This window comes from Rhea americana, unplaced genomic scaffold (assembly GCF_003343005.1).
Source record: "Rhea americana isolate MKP2758 unplaced genomic scaffold, rheAme1 scaffold_105, whole genome shotgun sequence".
Taxonomy (NCBI): Eukaryota; Metazoa; Chordata; class Aves; order Rheiformes; family Rheidae; genus Rhea; species Rhea americana.
This window is the reverse complement of record NW_028185095.1, coordinates 1,998,047-2,016,137: the sequence shown is the minus strand read 5'-3', so window position 1 is coordinate 2,016,137 and position 18,091 is coordinate 1,998,047.

Here is an 18,091-nt window from a genome sequence, read left to right as displayed (position 1 = left end):
TCATCTATATTTAACCAATTTATGTGATTAAGAGCTGGCTTTGATTCATGTTGTTTTATCCACGTTCCTATTCCCTCCAGCATTATCTGTTGTGTAGCAGTTCACCAGCTTATTTGGTTTTCTCTTTAATCACTGATACGACTTGATTTGAAACCTCTTTGAGCAGCTTATTCTGTGCAGCAGCTGTATGCCGACAGAGCAGTTTTGCCTCTCTATTACTGTGTCGGGCCACACATGTTCTTCAGGGTGCAGAAAGAGGGAGAAAATACTTATTTTTGAGGTGGTTTCTATCCTCCTAGTAGAGAGTACTGTGGTCYGTAAATCTTACACCATGTGCAAGGAAAAAGTATTCACATATCCTATCGTGGGCACTAATTAATAGGTTAGCGTGGATTTTTCCATACTGTTATTATGCAGGTAAGCTTTAGAAGGTGGTACATTGTGATTTTCAGGCTGCTGTGCTGGCGAGGATGCARAAGATGTTGCACTGGGGAGCTGGAAAGGAGCAGTCAGCCCCCGCACTCGGCCACTGGGCTCTCTCCGTGGTCCCGTGCCCGGAGATGGGACGATCCGCTTTGCCTCTGCGGGATGTGAGGTTGGGAGCAGTCTGATGGCACAATATTAACACTGAGGATGCTGAGGATCAGGGTCAGGAAGAATTTTGTATTTTGCTCGATGATGTCATCAGAGATGGAATTTTATTRTTATTGTCTTTTAGCTCATGCAGATGAGTAAAACCGAATATAAGCAGGTTTATAGAATCGGAGAAGGGAAGGATGACACCGTAGTTCAGAGTAAAGGCATAACAACGAGAGTAGTCTGTGAAAATGCTACGTTAGAAAATGGGGGACAAAGCTAAAGCTGTTAATCATCTGTCTCTGCTGACATTACAAACTTTACTAGACTTTGTATAATGCAAAAATGTAATGGTTTTTCAAAAATCTGGAAAGCTGTAAGACAAAATTTAAAGTTAATTTGACAGGCAAAATTTAAAGATGGAATGCATCTAACATTTCATTTTCTTGTAATAGCATTTCCACATACAAGTGGATTTGCATCCTGATAACGTGCAGAAAACCTTGTGAAGTAACTAGATGGTTTCATTAGCAATTTCATGTAAAACTTCTGTGTTATTCCAACTTACTGAGTACAGTGGTACTCACTGCCCTAAAATATGCAAAATTAATAGGGTGAACATCAGTAAAATGATTCCAGAGACATCCAACCTGCAAAGATAGAAATGAATTAAAGATAAAATCTATGACATTTGACTGTTCTTTTTTCCCTGCCTGATTTATCTATAATTCAGACTGCTTAACTTAAGTTAAATACAGATACCATAGTTGGAGTATTTGTTAAAGCACTATGCTGACAAGTACAGAGCGTGGGCCATTATTTCTGCTGGAGAGTCAGAGGTTTGAGCTATTCATTTTGTGGGCCGACACTCAGCACCACAATTCCTTGAATTCCCAAAGCTTTTCGTACGGCTTCCTCAAGGACAGCTATCATGTCTTAGCTGCTGCAGTGACAGATGGGATACAACGTGTCATGTGATGGATAACGCTGGAGCCACAGTACTTAATCCTTCTAGTACTAATAGCGGCATTATCATAGAGATTTATGAGAATGTCAGTTCCAAGTTCCCAGTTCCATTCATGGGTTTTTAAAACTTCAGCTGCAAAAAACATGCATCCATCCCATTAATTCTAATTATCATGGTTCATCTTCTCAGCAGTTTTGTACTCCGGAACCTTTCAGTGCAAATTAACGTACCAAAAAAGTGTATTAATTAATATTTGTAGCTTTTAATTTCTGCAAGAGTGTTGTCTGGAAGCAGCTGGCAGTACAGGGCCGCTGCTATTGAATCTTTGCCAAACAAGTGCAGATGTAATTTTGTTATCTCTTGCTTAGTCATTTACGCAAATTAATTTGAACAATTAGCCTTTTACTGGTCCTTCATGAATCATGCAAAAGGGATCTGCCAAAAAATTGCTAGTTGACAGAAAAGAATTGGTTAACATTGTAAATCTTACAAAAAGGTATTACTATGTTTGGGATAAAGAACGACTTCAGTAAAAATCTCGGTAATTTTTTTTTTTTCCCGTGGCTTGTCTGTTCCACTTTAGATGCTGATGACTGTGGGGGAAAAAGGATCGAAAGGATGAGTAAGCTGCAGAATTTGGGAGGTTTGTTCTGGGTGAACGCCARACAGGAAAGATCCTTGACCGGCCATCGCCTCGTCCGCGCGGCGCGCGGGCTTGTGCTGGGCGCCTGTCGGGTGTCCCTCCGCTGCAGGAACCAGGCTTCCCCGTGCCCGCTGCAGCCTTGCTCCCTGCGACGCCGCGTTTTGCCGCGCTCAAGGCTTAAAACTTTTAGGGGTCTGTCGCGGAGAAGGACTACTCGTGTGCTAAGGCCAGGCTTGAATGACAGCAAACTCAGCTGCCTCAGGGAATTGCGTCGTTGCTGTTTTCTTAAATACCTGACRTATTTTAGTCAAATAAGCCAAATTATCAAGACCAGCAGCGAACRGTGCCATTCAGAGACTCTGAATAATGCTGTGAGTGAAAATCTCTTACGTGCTGTTTACATGGAAGACGCAGTCACAGTTTTCTCATAACTTCTATATGTTATTTTTCTTTAAATTACATTGCACAGATATGAACCTTATACTGGATATTCCTAAATGTAACCTCTCAGGCAGATTTTACAGTATGACCGTGGCATCACAGCTGAGTTCATCTTTACCTGTGCCTTAGACTGCACTCGTAAGACGGCTGTTGCAGTTTTGCAACGTGACRGGAAGTGCTTGGGGGAAAAAATTCCCTTCCTCGGGGTCTGGGAATACAATTTGCATTGCGTCCAGAACCAATTGCATGAGCATAAAGTTACTGATCTAATTAAGTGAAGCTTAACGGTTTTGTCTAACCACTTCCCTGCCCCTCCGCCCCGGCAAGGCGGTGGCGCAGGGTGGACGCTCGGGCTGTCGCTGCTGCCGCCCAGCTGGTGTGCCTTGCAGAGCAGGTAAAGCGTGGTGGGCTTCCTTGGGCACCCAGGGCACTTCCATCTCGGTTAGCCTGAGGCTTTCCTGAAGCGTTCGCCGTAGCTGGGCGCATCGCATTAGAATTAAATGGTTTGGTAGGAATCAGAGTCGAGCTCAAACAAATGATGAGTCTCTGCTAGCTGAGCCCCGCCGTCCCTCGCTGCGGCGCAGTAAGGTATGGGTGCCTTCCTCTCTAATTGTTTTCTACAAGCTGCGCTTTCACAGCCTGTATTGTTATTTCCATTTGTCCATTTGATTGCAGAGAGAAGAGACCAGATGTTGTGTGACAAATCATAGCTATTTGCAATCTGTTGGAATTCTTATAAATCGTACTGGGGATCATTTTCTGATAACTGATCCTGCAATCACTTATGCACGTGCATCACTTCGAGCATGAGATGTCCTATTGAAGTGTGCAGATCTATTCAGAGGCTTAAATTAAGCATGCATCRTGCACATTTGTGTAAATGTTTGTGTTGTAAAATATGCTGATATTTAGGACTTGCCTGTTAGATTCACCATTGCATTAATTTACATGCAATCAAATCACATATTATTATTACACTGTAAAAACTGGTATCAGTTAGTGTTTTTACTGTAGTATGATATATATGACTCCAAATTTGGCTTAAGTATATCCTGCAACGCCGAGATCCCGTTCTGTTTACTGGTTTGTAATTCACAGCAAATAGTTCTTTCGGTAAAGTGCATCAAACCCAACTCTGTTATCCATCTGTTTTTAGGGCGTGTGGCTAATCAGGGAAGTGGTCTCTCACTGACACACTGAGAAGAATGAAGTTAGTTCCTCCGTAATTGAAAGTATCAGTAGTAAACTTGGCTGGAGCTTGATTAATGGTATATTAAAATCAGAGTCTTCATGGTGAGTGCTAGATAAGGAGTTTTGGGCAAATTACTTGGTTACTGGGAAGCCTTTAAATTTTAATCATGGAGACACTTCAGCGTCATTAGGAACTGAAAGAGACAATGGGCACCGGGAGGAAGTTATGTGAATTGATGTGCTTTTCAATCTCTTCTTCTGTGGTGATATTGAGTGATGCATGGGCTGCAATTGAGAATCCTCTTGCTCCCCATGCCTTTGATTGCTGTTGTTATAATTTAATATTATACAGTCCTTTATGATCATGGAAATCAGATGAGTTAGTTGCAGAAGATGGAAGGTTTTAGTATTAGAAAAATTAGTTTAACATCACAGTTTTTCTATGCTATCTGGCTTGGTAGCAAAATGGATGAATGCTTTAACTTGCATTTAGAATGAGTGGAAATAGAAAAACATGCTCTTTTGCACACATGTTTATTGTTTAATGTGATATTAACATTATGAGTCTCAAACATATATTTTAATTCAAAGTCCATTTTTGTATAGTGGGTATGTGTGTATCTGTCTAAGGGTGCATATATGTAACAGCTATGCTGTATCTATATTTATAGAGATGTGATATATYTAATAGCTTTATGGAATGGCTATGGAATATGCATGGAATGTGGTCGTCTCTCCTGGGTGACAGGTTCAATTCAAACAAGTGCCAATAAAACCAATACACCTAACTCCTTCACTCATCTTTTCTTTTTGCGTGGGATTTTCAAATGACTCTAAGGATGTTAGGCACTCAGCTCCAATATCATTCAATGGGCTAGAAATATTCAAAATATTTGAAGTGACAGCAGGAGCTATCAAATTCAGTCTCCTGCTTTTCCAGGCAACTGCACGATGGAATTGAGCTCATAAAGTGACCAAACTAATCTAAAGTTAGGTCATTTGTTTGCCTCCATTACTACTATTAGGAGAACCTCTCTCCTGTCTGAAGGTGTCATTTAGACATATTCTTCTAACAGTGAGAATTTATATATAGTTAGTACAGGCCTATTCATATTTGGACCAGTATTGTCTAGTGAATTAAATAGTTTTAACCCTCAGTCTTCGTTCATTTTGCTGGGCTAAATAACTCACTTTGTTTCATTCTCATCRCTTAAGAAAGGTTCACCTCTAGCCCGCCTATCTCTGTAGGCCTTCTCTGGTCCTCTTGCATATTTTGATCAGTTTTCTTCCTGTGCATGAATAATTTGAAGCACCAGGTTATCCAGACATGATAACCTGTTAACATGGGCTTGCACAACAGCATGAATATTTTCCTAATGCTAATGGGAAAACTTGGCCGTTTTCTATCCTGAGAWGCTCCATTTGCTTTTTTGTTCATGGTTGCACCGTATCAGGGRTTTATAGTCAGCATTTTGTGAACTCTTTGCCTTCTTCTGCTATTTCCAACAGCAAGTTCCAGCTGTCTGCAGAAATTCTGATGATTATTTGTCAAATGGTGAACTTTCTGTGTTACTAGAGTTTGTATTACTAAATTTTATCTTACTTCTGTCATTGCTGTCCCCAGATCATATAATTTTACCTGCATTCTGAAACTCCTTTGGGTTGGCAATGTCCTCCAAATTCATGTCATGAAAAGAATTTAATTGGTATACGAGCATTCTGTGTCAAAGTAATTATCAAAACTGTTAAATAAAATCAATTCTGACACCTTGGCCAAGAGGGATTAAAAGTGATTTGTCCAAAGTCACATTGGAATGCCGTGAAGAAGATGGTCTAAATCCCACTGTGTTCTCTAAATTACAGAAACATTCATTTTCTTTCGAAAGGGACACTTACTGGGCCATGAACTAGAAAGCTGTAAGCTAAGAAAAGATTTTCTGGGAAAGAGAGAGCTTGTTGCAAACAAAACTACTCTTACTCTGATAATGRTATTTTGTAGAAAAAGAAACTTCTTTTTGCAATACATACATCAGTTACTGTAGGAAAAGCTTGTTGGTTTTAGACTGGAATTTCTGGTCACACCAAAGGAAAACTCTCACGCAGTCCTGTTTGGCTAGAAATTCAGTGCATAAGACATTCATGTAGGCTGTAGGGAACAGCAGCCTAAGCTGCTGGCCTCAAGAAAGCATCGTACCAGCCTCCAGGTAGGTCTTCTGTGCTCCAAGTGACCTCCCCGTTCACCGATGRATTCCTCTGTCCTCCTTACTCACCTGTTTTGGTTTTCGGTTGGGTCTGTTTGCTTGTTTTCACACACTCACACACACATAACTCCCAACAGCTTTGAGAGCTCTTGGTTTCATGCTGATGTGTAGTATAAACATTTTTAAAACTATGAAACTTTTCGTGGAGTTTTCCACCTGGAATTGCCACAGCCTGGAGGCAGTGTTCTGGCAACACAGGAGAAAATGCCAGACCTGAAAGTGAGAGGAAGAAACATGTCCTGGCAGGGTGAGTTGGGCTTTTTTTTTTTTTTTTTTTTTTTTTTTTTTTCCATTTAATAAATGATGTGTACTTAGGGATTTAGAATATTAGAACAAGTCCTAGGGGGATATGGATTTAATGGAAAGGGATGAAGTTGTTGTGGAAACATATCTTTATTAAATTTTCTCATTCAGATGTTTATTATATGATTTATAGAGACTTAAGCTTATTAGGTGCCCCTTTTTAATTTGTCACATAGTGTTTGTGTATATGGATGTAGCCATGTTGCAGGCGTTACTCATAATACGTTCAGACAAAATCAAGTGCTGCAGGAAACTGCCRATCAACTGATCTACCTTCTTTTACAGTGAAAACCCTACAATTTCAACCAGTATTGGGTCATTCCAATATAAATATATTCTCTATATGCAGCATATATTCAGAAATGTTCTTGAGCTGTATGTTTTGAAAAAATTGCACTGTATAATATCATGTGGATTTTTTCTCGTGTGTGTGCCTATGACATAATATAAATAGGACCATATTCCCAGTGGTATATAATGTCCCATGATTTCACAGATACATCATTTCATGTTTACAATGTCTAATTGTGGGCTTCAAGCTGGAGAAAAATGTGAGGCATTACATATAAATATGTAATGCTTATCTAATGTGGTTTAGATTTGCCTAATCAGCCTCGTTGAAGAGTAGCCTACGTGTGACAGGCTTGGATTATTTATTAGTTTCAGACTGTGAATACAGAAAGAAGTATGGAAAGTTGGATTGAGCATCATTATTGCATTTCTAAAATGTAGGAAAGAGCTCAAAAGCTAAAATGTTTTTAATTGGTTTTGCAGCCCTCTGCAATGTCTGAGCCTGGAGACCTGGTGGGTATTGTGGAGGCATCTTGCCACTGCCATGCACCTAGCAGCTCTGTCTCCAGCCATCCCCATCCGTATCCCACCCCAGCAAATCCCTTCACGTCTGACTCTAGTCCTGGCGCGTGAGAAGCTGGAGGATGTGGGAAATCTTAGATATTAAATATTGACTGCTTCTAGATTACCTTTATACGAGGGAAACTCAACAGAACTCAACAGCCAGGGACAGACTGAGGTTCTCCTACCTGGTGGGAAGGGGCTGGATTGGAAATAAGGGGCTAGTCCGTGGTGTTACACTGACTCGTTTCCTAAAACCGTTTTTGAAAAATAATTATGGCAATTCATAGACTGCAGCTCATTTATTTAACTAAATTTCTTTTTCYCTTTCTTCCTTCCTTCCTTGCTTTCCTTCTTTTCTACCCTCCCTCTCTTCCTCTTTCTTTTTCTTCCTCTTTCTTTTTCTTCCTCTTTCTTTCCCTTTCTCCCTTTCTCCCTTTCTTTTCTCAGCACATCACTGGGAGGGGAGCAAAAAAGCAGGAAAAGATTCTGATTAAAGATCCATCATAAATTAATGAATAAAAGTATAATCCTAGTACTTCATGCTAAAGTGGAACATTTTAAAAAATCATGAAGTGAAACATAAGAACACTAGAAAAGTTTGGATTGGGGTATAAAAATTATTTGGAAGACTGTCTGCTAATCAACAGCAAATGTAAGAATCAGCTAGGTTGATAGGGCAGTGAATGCCTTGTATTTTTTATATTGGAGTTTTTCAATCAGCATTTTSTGAACATGGTTTCTCATTATGATAATGATGATGGGATTAATTATCACCATGAGAACAAGCGATAATGGTACTTTGAACTGTATTTGTCACCATATGACACAGACTATTACTTGTTTTTACGTTCTCCGGGACGTGCGTGCGCCGAAAGGAGCTGACTTGTGCGCTGAACGACAGACTGGCCGGGGWTGAGATGTCGAAAGAGGACTAACACCTGGCTGGGCAGGATTTCTGCCGTTTTGCATATTCATTACCTCATTGCATTAAGGGAGCACCAGGAAAATCATTGGAATTAGTCCTAGGGATTAGTGTTCAGCTGCAGAAAACAGTTTAAACATGACAACTTTGTTTGTTGTCTTGCTTTAACACTTCAACGTTTACAATTTTTATGTCATTAGGGAGAGGAGACTTCTCCAAACAAATCCTGTTCCTAAAGATGTCGTGCAATTTAATCACCAAAATAGGTGCACTCCGCAGTGATTAGCTCTTTCTTTCTATTTTTGTTTTAAATATCATATATGCTGTGTGCAGAGAATATCCAGTGTGAAAATCTGGTCTTTTACACTAACTAAATAGCACCTCGATATTGTAAAAAGCAGCATGATTTATTTTGTAACTCTTTTATTTTTTTGGATGGAGTCACAGGTGTTTTAAGTGAAAATATGTGGTTACCTTCAAAGGAATAATATTCTTTCATAAGTCAAATTTCCAAAAGGGCCTTTGCAAAATTCCTGCCAGATTAAGAGAGCTCATTTCAGTCCGTGTTGGAGAGGACCATAAACCAAGGGCAGACGAGCAGGCAAGGCAATGCAGGCAAATCTGCTGTGCTGCCCTTCTGGCCAGTGGGACGAGTCTCGTAAGCCTCAGATTGCTTCCACACTGCAGAAACGTGTGGTTATTAACAGCTGCGGTGGCTAAAAGGTAGGTTAAAAGCTGGAAGCGTTGGGTTTTTGATCCTTGAGCAGTGTCTGGTGAATATTTCAGAGAAGCACTTCAACAGAAAGTTAAAATGCAGAGAAATAGGAGAGGTGGCTTCAAAGCTAACTCAGCCTCCAGCCACAGTCATAACGTACGCGTAACTCTGAAGAGAGCTAATTTCCGAATCTCCTGTTCATCCCTGATTACCTGATGAATTTGCTGACAAAAATATTTGTTTGAAGTTTGTTCCCCATGCCGCTTTACCAAGTATCARTGATGTGTGAATGCCAAGACACTTTCTTTTGTCCGAAGACATCAGCAGACCGATGTGTTCTTCACACGAGTGCTTGCCCATATCAGAGAACGTGCTCCTGAGCTTCTCTCCTAGTAGTTAAATTTATTCAAGGAATGTGTAAGCAGCTTCTGGTGCTATTTAGGGTCTCTTACTATATGAACTAATTAATGTATAACTGACGTACACGTACTCATCTTTAATAATGTTATCCGATTAATAAGCAATAACTACCTCAGTAAATCAAAATTAAATGCCCACTTATGGCACTGAGTTTCAAACCRTCCTGCCTAGAGACTCTACATTGATTGATTCATTAAACATTACGTTGTCTTATGAAGATTAGTGCAAAAATCTTGTGAGCTGCTTTGCCTTTTGTTCTGTATGGAATATTTTACCAAGTAGAGCAAAATATGTGTGGAAAAACACCTGGGTGGAAGAAGGAAAATGTTTGCTGTGCTTCTTGGTAAGATATAGGTGCACTGTAGAATAGAAACAAACTCATTTTAGTCACTCAGAAAACCATGAGTAGTGCACAAATGTCAATTTTGGAAGCCAGTTTGTAAATATGAGCGCAGTTCCTGAGCTAGGATGGACTTTGCGATGCGCTTTAAGGGCGGTCTGCAAAGCGGCTCAGGTAAGTCGGGGCAGGAGCTCGCCTGGGAGCAGAGGACTCAGCTTGCCCCTTCGCTGGAGGGGTTCGGACCAGGTCTGCTGGCTCCCAAGAGGGGACGTGACCACCAGGGTTCAGGCAGAAATGGGCTCTCCTCCAGGCAGGATTGCAAGAGGGAAGGGGAATGCAGAACTGTTGGTGATTTCATAAAAGATACTGGAAGCCTGATTAGGAGYGAAGAAACAAATGGCAACATGAAGYTGGAAGGAAAGACTGGCAGCCTTCAWTCACGAAGGGAGATGCTGCTGGAGGAGGAGTTTAGGCACTTTTCAAGAGATCTGCAAAGCCTTGCGTTGCCTATGGACTTTCCAACAGGCACTGTCAGAATGATGCAGTCACCCTCAAGTTTAGGTCACAAGTGGAAGTTTAACAGAAGAAGAAAAATTCAAATTATTCCTCTTAGTGCAAGCTTTCYATGTCAGTTATACTAGTCTATTTTGGCTGCCTACCTTATACATAATCAGAGGTCCTTGTTAGCTATATTTCGCAAGAGGTAGTTTTCTATTGCACTAAAGCTAATCTCTAGGGAGAGATACATTTTCAGTATTATTATTTCCTAGAACTACATTTCTCCCAAACTTCCAGACATACGGCCAGCTTCRCCATGTATGCATTAAATCTGTTGGCTATTCCAGTATTTATCATATGTTCCAATTCAGGTTTTTGCCATTCTGCACTCATTGAACGCTAGCAGACGTTACCCAGAGTGACGATCGCACGATACCTCGAGCACTGAAGGCCAAATTTACAGAGTGATTAGTTCATGGAGTTTAGATTGGTAAGTGAAGAAATGTAAACTTACAGTGATAGAATTATATTTGTTGTCTGTATTTTGCTTTCAAGTATAGTGAGTTATGCAATCTTTAAGTATTTTTTCTTGCTATGGTTTCTAATATTGTTTTGAGTTGGCGTTTATTTATGGTCTACCATAATTTTATCTTGAATATTTTTTTTCTGGTACTGAAAGCTATTCATTGTGAAATGGAATAAAATCAGTGAAATACAGCATGTAAGCAGCATTTCTGGTCACAGCTAGCCTCTGCTTATGGTAAATTTTGTACAGTAAAATGCCTTGGTRTTGTATTTACTTCTACATTTAGGAGTCTTTGCCTTTAACAAAGCTATTCCAAGAGCAAGAATTTAACAGYGTGATTACTTTTTACTTTTCTGTGAAACTCTATTTTTTGCCACTGTGCTAACCTGCRGAAGATGAAGATACATCTTCACTTTCCTTTAAACTTTTTCCAATCGTTCCTTTTTAACTCATTCCTCTAACAGTCCGTTTTAGGCACAACTCTGACAGCAAAACCTATGAGGGTTTTCAAATTCAATAACCACGAGTGGAAGGAAGGCATCCCTCATCTCAGCTTCAGCTGAGGAACTGCAGATCCTTAACGCTACCCTGTGCACTGGAGGTCTTCAAAGCCATCAATCTGTCGAAAATACGCCGGCAGCTCGGAGTGGTTCGGCGGTGCCCGCAATGTGCGGCGCCGCTCTCGAGGTCGGTGCTTGTAGACCGCTGCGAAGGAGATGACTTTCGAGGCGAAAGGTTGAGGTTTCTGCTTCCGCAGCACCTTGCACGCCCAAACGTACCGCGGGCAGGAGACCTGCCTTCGCCCGGAAAGCGGGCAGCGCCGCGACGGTCGGGACGTGCTAAAAGAGAGGTTCGAAGTGCAAACGTATTGTTGCCCACTATAAGATTTTTTTAAAGAATTTGTAGAATATAAGCCTAATTCAAAACCTGTGCATCGTCTTTCCGATTTCCACTTCCATCACTGTCAGTCTGCTCTTTCCCTGATTGCAAAAGAGCAGTTTGCAATGGTTTGCAACAACTGCTGTTTAGATTTTCGAGGTCTTACACTGGGCAGAATTCAAATGTTTGCATTCAGAATTACCATTTCACTATGAGATATTTCTCTATCCCTTCCTCCTGAGCTTGCTTTTCTGAAATACACAGCACACTTTTGGAGTTACCAGGATTTCTTTGGAATAAGAAGTTTCCACATTTGTCAGTTGGCATAGTCTCTCTCTTCTTCCCCCTCCCCCCCAAAATAGTTTTCAACAAAGCTGTTAATTACAATATCTTCCTTAAGTAATACCACCATTTTTAACTATGTTAAATGTTATGTTATATGTTATATGAGGTTGTATATGGGTGCTCAWATTAGCAAGGTAATTGGAATATACTGTGATTGCTGATCCTCATATGCTGTTGAATTAAAAAATATAGAAAAGTGTTTTCTGTAAAACTTTAGATATTTTTGCTTCCTTTGTGCTTTTAACATAATGCTTTGGTCTGTTCAGGGTAACAGAAAAAGGTGTTTCTCCCAGAGCTTATCCCATTTCCTATTACAAAATACTTGATTTAGTTTCTCCTCCTTCAGCAGTCTACTGATGTTTATTATTAGTGCACCCTTCTATGAAAACCTTGGTTATGCAAACGTACAAAAGGTTTTTTTTTTTTGTTACATACTGACTGCTGTTTTTTTCTGCAGCGGATTTCAAGGCGCTTTCCTTGTGGTAGTGAAAGACCTCTAAATACCTTGATTCTCAGCACAAGAGACTTTATATGTGTAGAGAAAAAAAAAATCTATATTTATATCTATAGGGATATTTGCATTTAGGTAAAGACAGACAATATTATCTCTTCGTTGTAGACTGTAGGGAAAAGGCTGATAGATTTTCCGTGAAACAAACTCTTTCTAAGGTTTAAACTTGCCAGCTAAACTGTGAAAYGTGCAAGGCCGGTGTCCCGAATCTGCCAGCTGAGGCAGGCGGTGGTGGTAGCTCTTGGTGAAGGAGGAGGAGGACCCTGCCTGGGGGGACCCAGGAGGACCCTGGGGCAGCAGGAGGGCGCAGGCTGCGCGAGCGTTCAGCCCCGKGTCCCTCCGGGTGAAGGGAGCAATGCTGAGGAAAGCGCTCAAGGACTCCRAAATCGCCATGGGAAGAGTTTTGCTTTCATTCGCTGAGATACGTTTCTGACGGGTTTCTTTCCTCCTAATCCAGTTTTCTTTGCTGCCGTCGTCTCGGTACATGGGTGCTTTTTGCATACTAATATTCTGCAGGTTCTCTGGGGAATGTGTTGATGCTGCATAAGACTTTGAGRTTAGTTTCCAAAGGGACCTGTGGCTCTTTGAGCCTGCTTCCTGCCCCGTCGGCATCACTTGGCGTAGGGCTTGCGCGTAGCGTGGGTGACCGAACGTCGCTGACTTCACCTTCACCTCCAATACACCTTTTTAGACTACTTGTACATGTATTTTTAGCCCTCAAAAATGTCACCTGCTAACTATCAGTTTTAAAGGAGTGTTAAGACTCCTCATGAAAATAGTGGTAAACAACAGAAAAGGGTTTTTTTTCATGTTAAAATTCAAACATATGTGAGGATTTAGCATATATATGCTTTAGGAAGGCAAGATGAGGATTCAACATGCAAGTTTAAGGTTGCTCACTTCTACTTTGAGATTGGTGATGCTGAATCACTCCACTGCTGTAGTACACCTGCTCCTGTACCACCTGCTTCTTTTCCACCAGTGTAATATAGTGGCATTCACACTTAAGTGAGTCCATTTTTAGCTCTGACAACAGCAGTTTCCTCTGTGCTTTGAAAAGTCGCAGAGAGGAGGAGACATTATGCATGGTCACTCTCGCAGTGCACCGTTTAGTCCTGCAGCTGATTAGCGTTTCCTTTGCAGATACTGGAAGGGATGCAGATACATTCCAGTCTTTCCGGCATTAGAAAATAAAGCTTGCAGKCTAAACCAGTAAGTCAGTTAGATACCCAACAAGCATCAAAATGTAGTGGGGGTTGGGTGTTTGAAGCCCTTCGGCTCCCTTTGAGAACACAGCTTGATGAATTCTGCCCATAATTTCTGATTTATAGGAATACTTCTTAGTTCAAGACTTAGTCCACCTTTCCTTTCCCYCCCTTTGCTTTTGATTTCTTTGTCTCTGGTCTTTGTCTTTTGTCAGGAAATACAATTTTATTTCAAGCTGCCCTTGTGCCCTGCTCTGGCAAGTCTACAGATGCATTTTGGGCCAAATTCTGAGCGCCTTAAGTTTATAGTCGGTTGGATTTCTGCAAGGCAAGTACGACTGTGTGTCCTCTSTGTAACATCACAGAGATGATGAGTGGTTCTGATATGTTAATGCTAATCTCCAGATCACTGGATCTTCTGTTCCAGAAGCAAATGACACACTTGTGCTGCAGAAACACTGGTGCTGACCCCAAGCCTCYAGTGCATTAGTTGCTTTGCTGCAATACCTTTGGGCAAAGCCATTCAACCATATCGCAAACAACTTGCTTTAAGACTGGAGCACATACTGTTTACTGTATAATCCTCTCTAAATGCTCTATTTTTTTTTTCTGGAGTGAAGATTAAAGAACAGAATTACATTGGAACTGGTGGAGGCATGATCCATGCCCCCTTGATTATATGGAAACATTAAAATATCATCAGCATGTTAATTTTATCATCTGAACTGTATGAGATTTATTCATATCTCTTATCTATTACATTAGTCTGGAAATACAATTTATTCTGATGGCGGGAATGTCAGGCAGAGAGACCAAAAACATCTGGACTTCTTAATATGAAACAAATTTTCTAGAATGTATATTGCCACTTTAAAATTAATTCTGCTAATAAGGAGGCAGAAATCTCATAGCTTATTGATCTTTCAAAATAAGGCCCCAAGTCTATACTGGGATAAGACAGGTAGATCCGAGGAAGGTTCCTGAGGATTTGTAGTTCACTTATCTTCTGTTACATTTTCAAGTATCAAATGCAATAGATTATTTTAGCATCCTAATATAAAATACACAGCAGCAGATAAAACCCAGCCATTGCAAACGAGAGGATTAATAAAAATCAATGAAATTTCCCCTAGAAAAACAACATATCTTAAACATTTTCCAAGTCTGAATTGGTGGATTTTCTTTCTAAACATGTAAAATCAATATTAATTAAAAGCAACCATTAAGAAGCCCTAGCCCACTGAAAGACAGTTTTCATTTAAAAAAAATATATTGTATTACCCAGGCTAGAGTATCACAGCACCTTTGCAGACACGGAGCAGCGGCGGTGACGTTTCTCCCTGCTCTTCGTTTTCGCGGGAGCTCGAGCTGGGCAGCGCGAGGACGTGGAGAGCCGCAGCCTGGCGCCCGCCCGGCCCTCGCCCAGTCCAATTTTACTTGGAGAGCAGAGAAGAAAGCAGAGGAGCACTCTCTAATTCGACAGCTCTTCCAGACTGCTCCAGGATGGCTGCATTTATATACTAAAAGTTCGAGGCCAGCCCGTAGCAGTAACTTGGCGATTGTTCTGGGAAGACTCTCAGCAGAGCTATCTTACGCTCAAGCAAACCGGCATCTGTAAGATTAAGAATTATATGCCAGGGCTTTGACACAACCATCAGTTATGCTAGATGCAAATAATTTATTCTTTGTCAGTTCAAATATACAATCTTGTTTGGATGGCTTAAATTTATACTGGCACCAAAATACAGTGAATGATATTATTTAAGTGCAGTGTTGAAGCCACAGATATGCATCTCTGATGACCCAAAAAGTGGAAGAAAAATGTTAGTTATATTTTCTGAGAGTAACTCATCATCGTTATGCAGTGCGAGCTGATGTAATAACTTCTGCTTGTTGTGCAGTAACATAACACGAGCTGCAAGGAGCTCTGTGCTGCCCTTACGTGCACCCTGCCCGGCATCCGCAGGTGACATTGCCRTCACTGTGATTTCGGCTCAGAACAGCCAAACCTTGGCAAGGGGAACTGACCGCTGTATTTCATTGCCACATCGTATTTCTTTTACCTTCCAGAACATGCAGATTATACATGACTGCAAAAAAAAATGACAGTGTGCTTTTCTTAAAAGTGCCTCGTGAAATACTGAACTTCCTTGTATTTTTTTTTCTTTACTGGATGATTGGCCCTTCCCCACCCTCAAAATTGCACTTAATTCTGTTGTGTAATGGTGCTAAATAATTTCTTATTTTATTTTTTGACTTAATTCATTTGGGGGTTTTAGTTGGTGAGAACATTGCYTTCCTTCCATTTTAGCATCTGGATACTGGGGGACTTCAATTGAAGTGGCACATGACATTTAATTTAAAATTGTAAAATATTCAATTCAGACTTTCCAAAGAAGGGAAAAGCACATATAGAAAAAGCATGAGAGAAGTTAAGGCAGTTGCTCTTGCAGAACTTCTCTTTTGACAAGACGAGGCTGAGTGAGACAGTTTACTCGGGATGCTAAGAGGCTGCTCAGGCGTTACTGTGGAAAAACAGGAGAAAATACAGATTCAGTTCAGGGAAGATGAATGCAAACACTTAACTTTATGCACAGAGAGTAGTCCAGTGTGTAAAGTTAAATGGGAGTCTAAGTATCTCCAAGATTAAGGCCTTTRGCTTAATACTTAAGATACTTAAATAGTATCTTAAACATTTAGTTCATGTTTGGCAAGACTGTCAAATTATTTGTTCCTGTACCATCAGCTGAAATTTCTGCTCATTTTATAGGACTGAGCTTATATGGATTTACTGGACAACAGAATAAGAGAAATTTAAGACACGCATCCTAAGCTGAGTTCATAACAGCCCACATTTCCAATAACAAAACTAGCGGTGACAGTGATATATGGCTTTTTTTATGAGACCTGATAACTGATGGATATGTGATCTTATAAATGCTTAGACAAACTAATGCACATAATTATATTTTCCATTTGAAGTCTATTGCTAGGCATTCTAATACAATATCATTAGTCGAAATGGCCACAATGATACAGCTTGGGCAGTTTGTCACAGTAATTACAGGGTGATTATTTTTGACTGGAATAAAGATTTCAGTTTTAGTATGGTAGAAAGCATAATCACAAATTAGAAACAGTCTCAGAATAAAAAAATATCAGGGATAGGGGCTTTAAATGTGGATTATAATGTAATTCTAAAACAATTTCTTTAAGAAGTGCACTCGTTTGGCAGAATGTGTGATTTCTATCAGGTTTATTCCAAGTTCCTGCCCAAAAGGATGGCACTTGTCTAATTAACAGTTCCATTGTTTAAGGTTTTTATAAAAGGGAAAATGTGGGCATGGTAAGAAAGGTTTGAGTTATAATTTACATATCTGCTAATATARGCTTTCTTTTTTCAATTGACAAAAAAATAGATCATTTGTCTTCRCTGTTTTCAGGATGGTTGATTAAAGTAGACAGTGTCCTAACATCTGTATTGAAAACTATATTAATCAATTGATTAATCAYGAGGCATTAATCAAAATCTTCCTTAAGTGTTTTAGTTTTGGAGCAGCTCTTAGTATTTTCTCTCAGATTCCTTTTAAGGTGTCCATTATAAAGATTAAATTTGGGTGGTAAATATTGAGGGGTTGAGGCACATGTGGCTTTCCACTTGAAGGTCACAGCCATTGCTCATTAGTGTTACTTTTAATGGGATAAGAAGCAAAAGTTTTTAATATGTGACTACATCAATTAATCAAATACACATTTGATTTCCTTTCCAGTAAGCAGTCCATATTTTCTGCATGTGCAAAGAAATTCCTGGTGTTCTGCGGCCGCGGGAACTTCAGGCTACGCTGAAGAATATCCCACATATTTAGGGCGTTTAAATTGTGCATATGGACCTAACAAACTGATGCACTTCCTATAATAAAGTACGTTATTCTCTGCTATATTTAAATATTCTGCTTTACACAAATCCATTTAAGGGAGTCCCGATCAGCTTTCAGTAAGGCTCTATTTAAACAATCATCTCATTTACCCTCTCCAGCAAATGTAAAACTTCAGATTGCTGGGCATGAAGTGTTGTAGAATGAAAGAAGTTATTCTGAGTATTTAGTTGATTCAAGTGAACCATGGAAGACCTGTGCARCGAAGCTGATCATCTGAGAATTTCACTCTGTTTGTTTTTCCTCTGTTCCTGTTTGTTTTTCCAGCCTGAAACATTACATACCGGTACTCAAGTAAATGTATTTTGTGAAGCATCAATTACAGTACAAAAGAAAACCACTGATTGCACAACTCTTCATGTGCATAAAAATGTTTCTTCATCTTGCAGTCCCTCTGCAAGTGATTCTTTAAGAAAGATTTACTGAATCCTCGCRGTGGCTGTTTGATAGATTGGAAATACCTTCTTTCTAAGGTATGCTTCCCACCCCCCGCAAAAAAAGCAAGAAAAACAAAAGAAACGCCCCCAAACCAACTATATATTATTTATATTTGTTTGG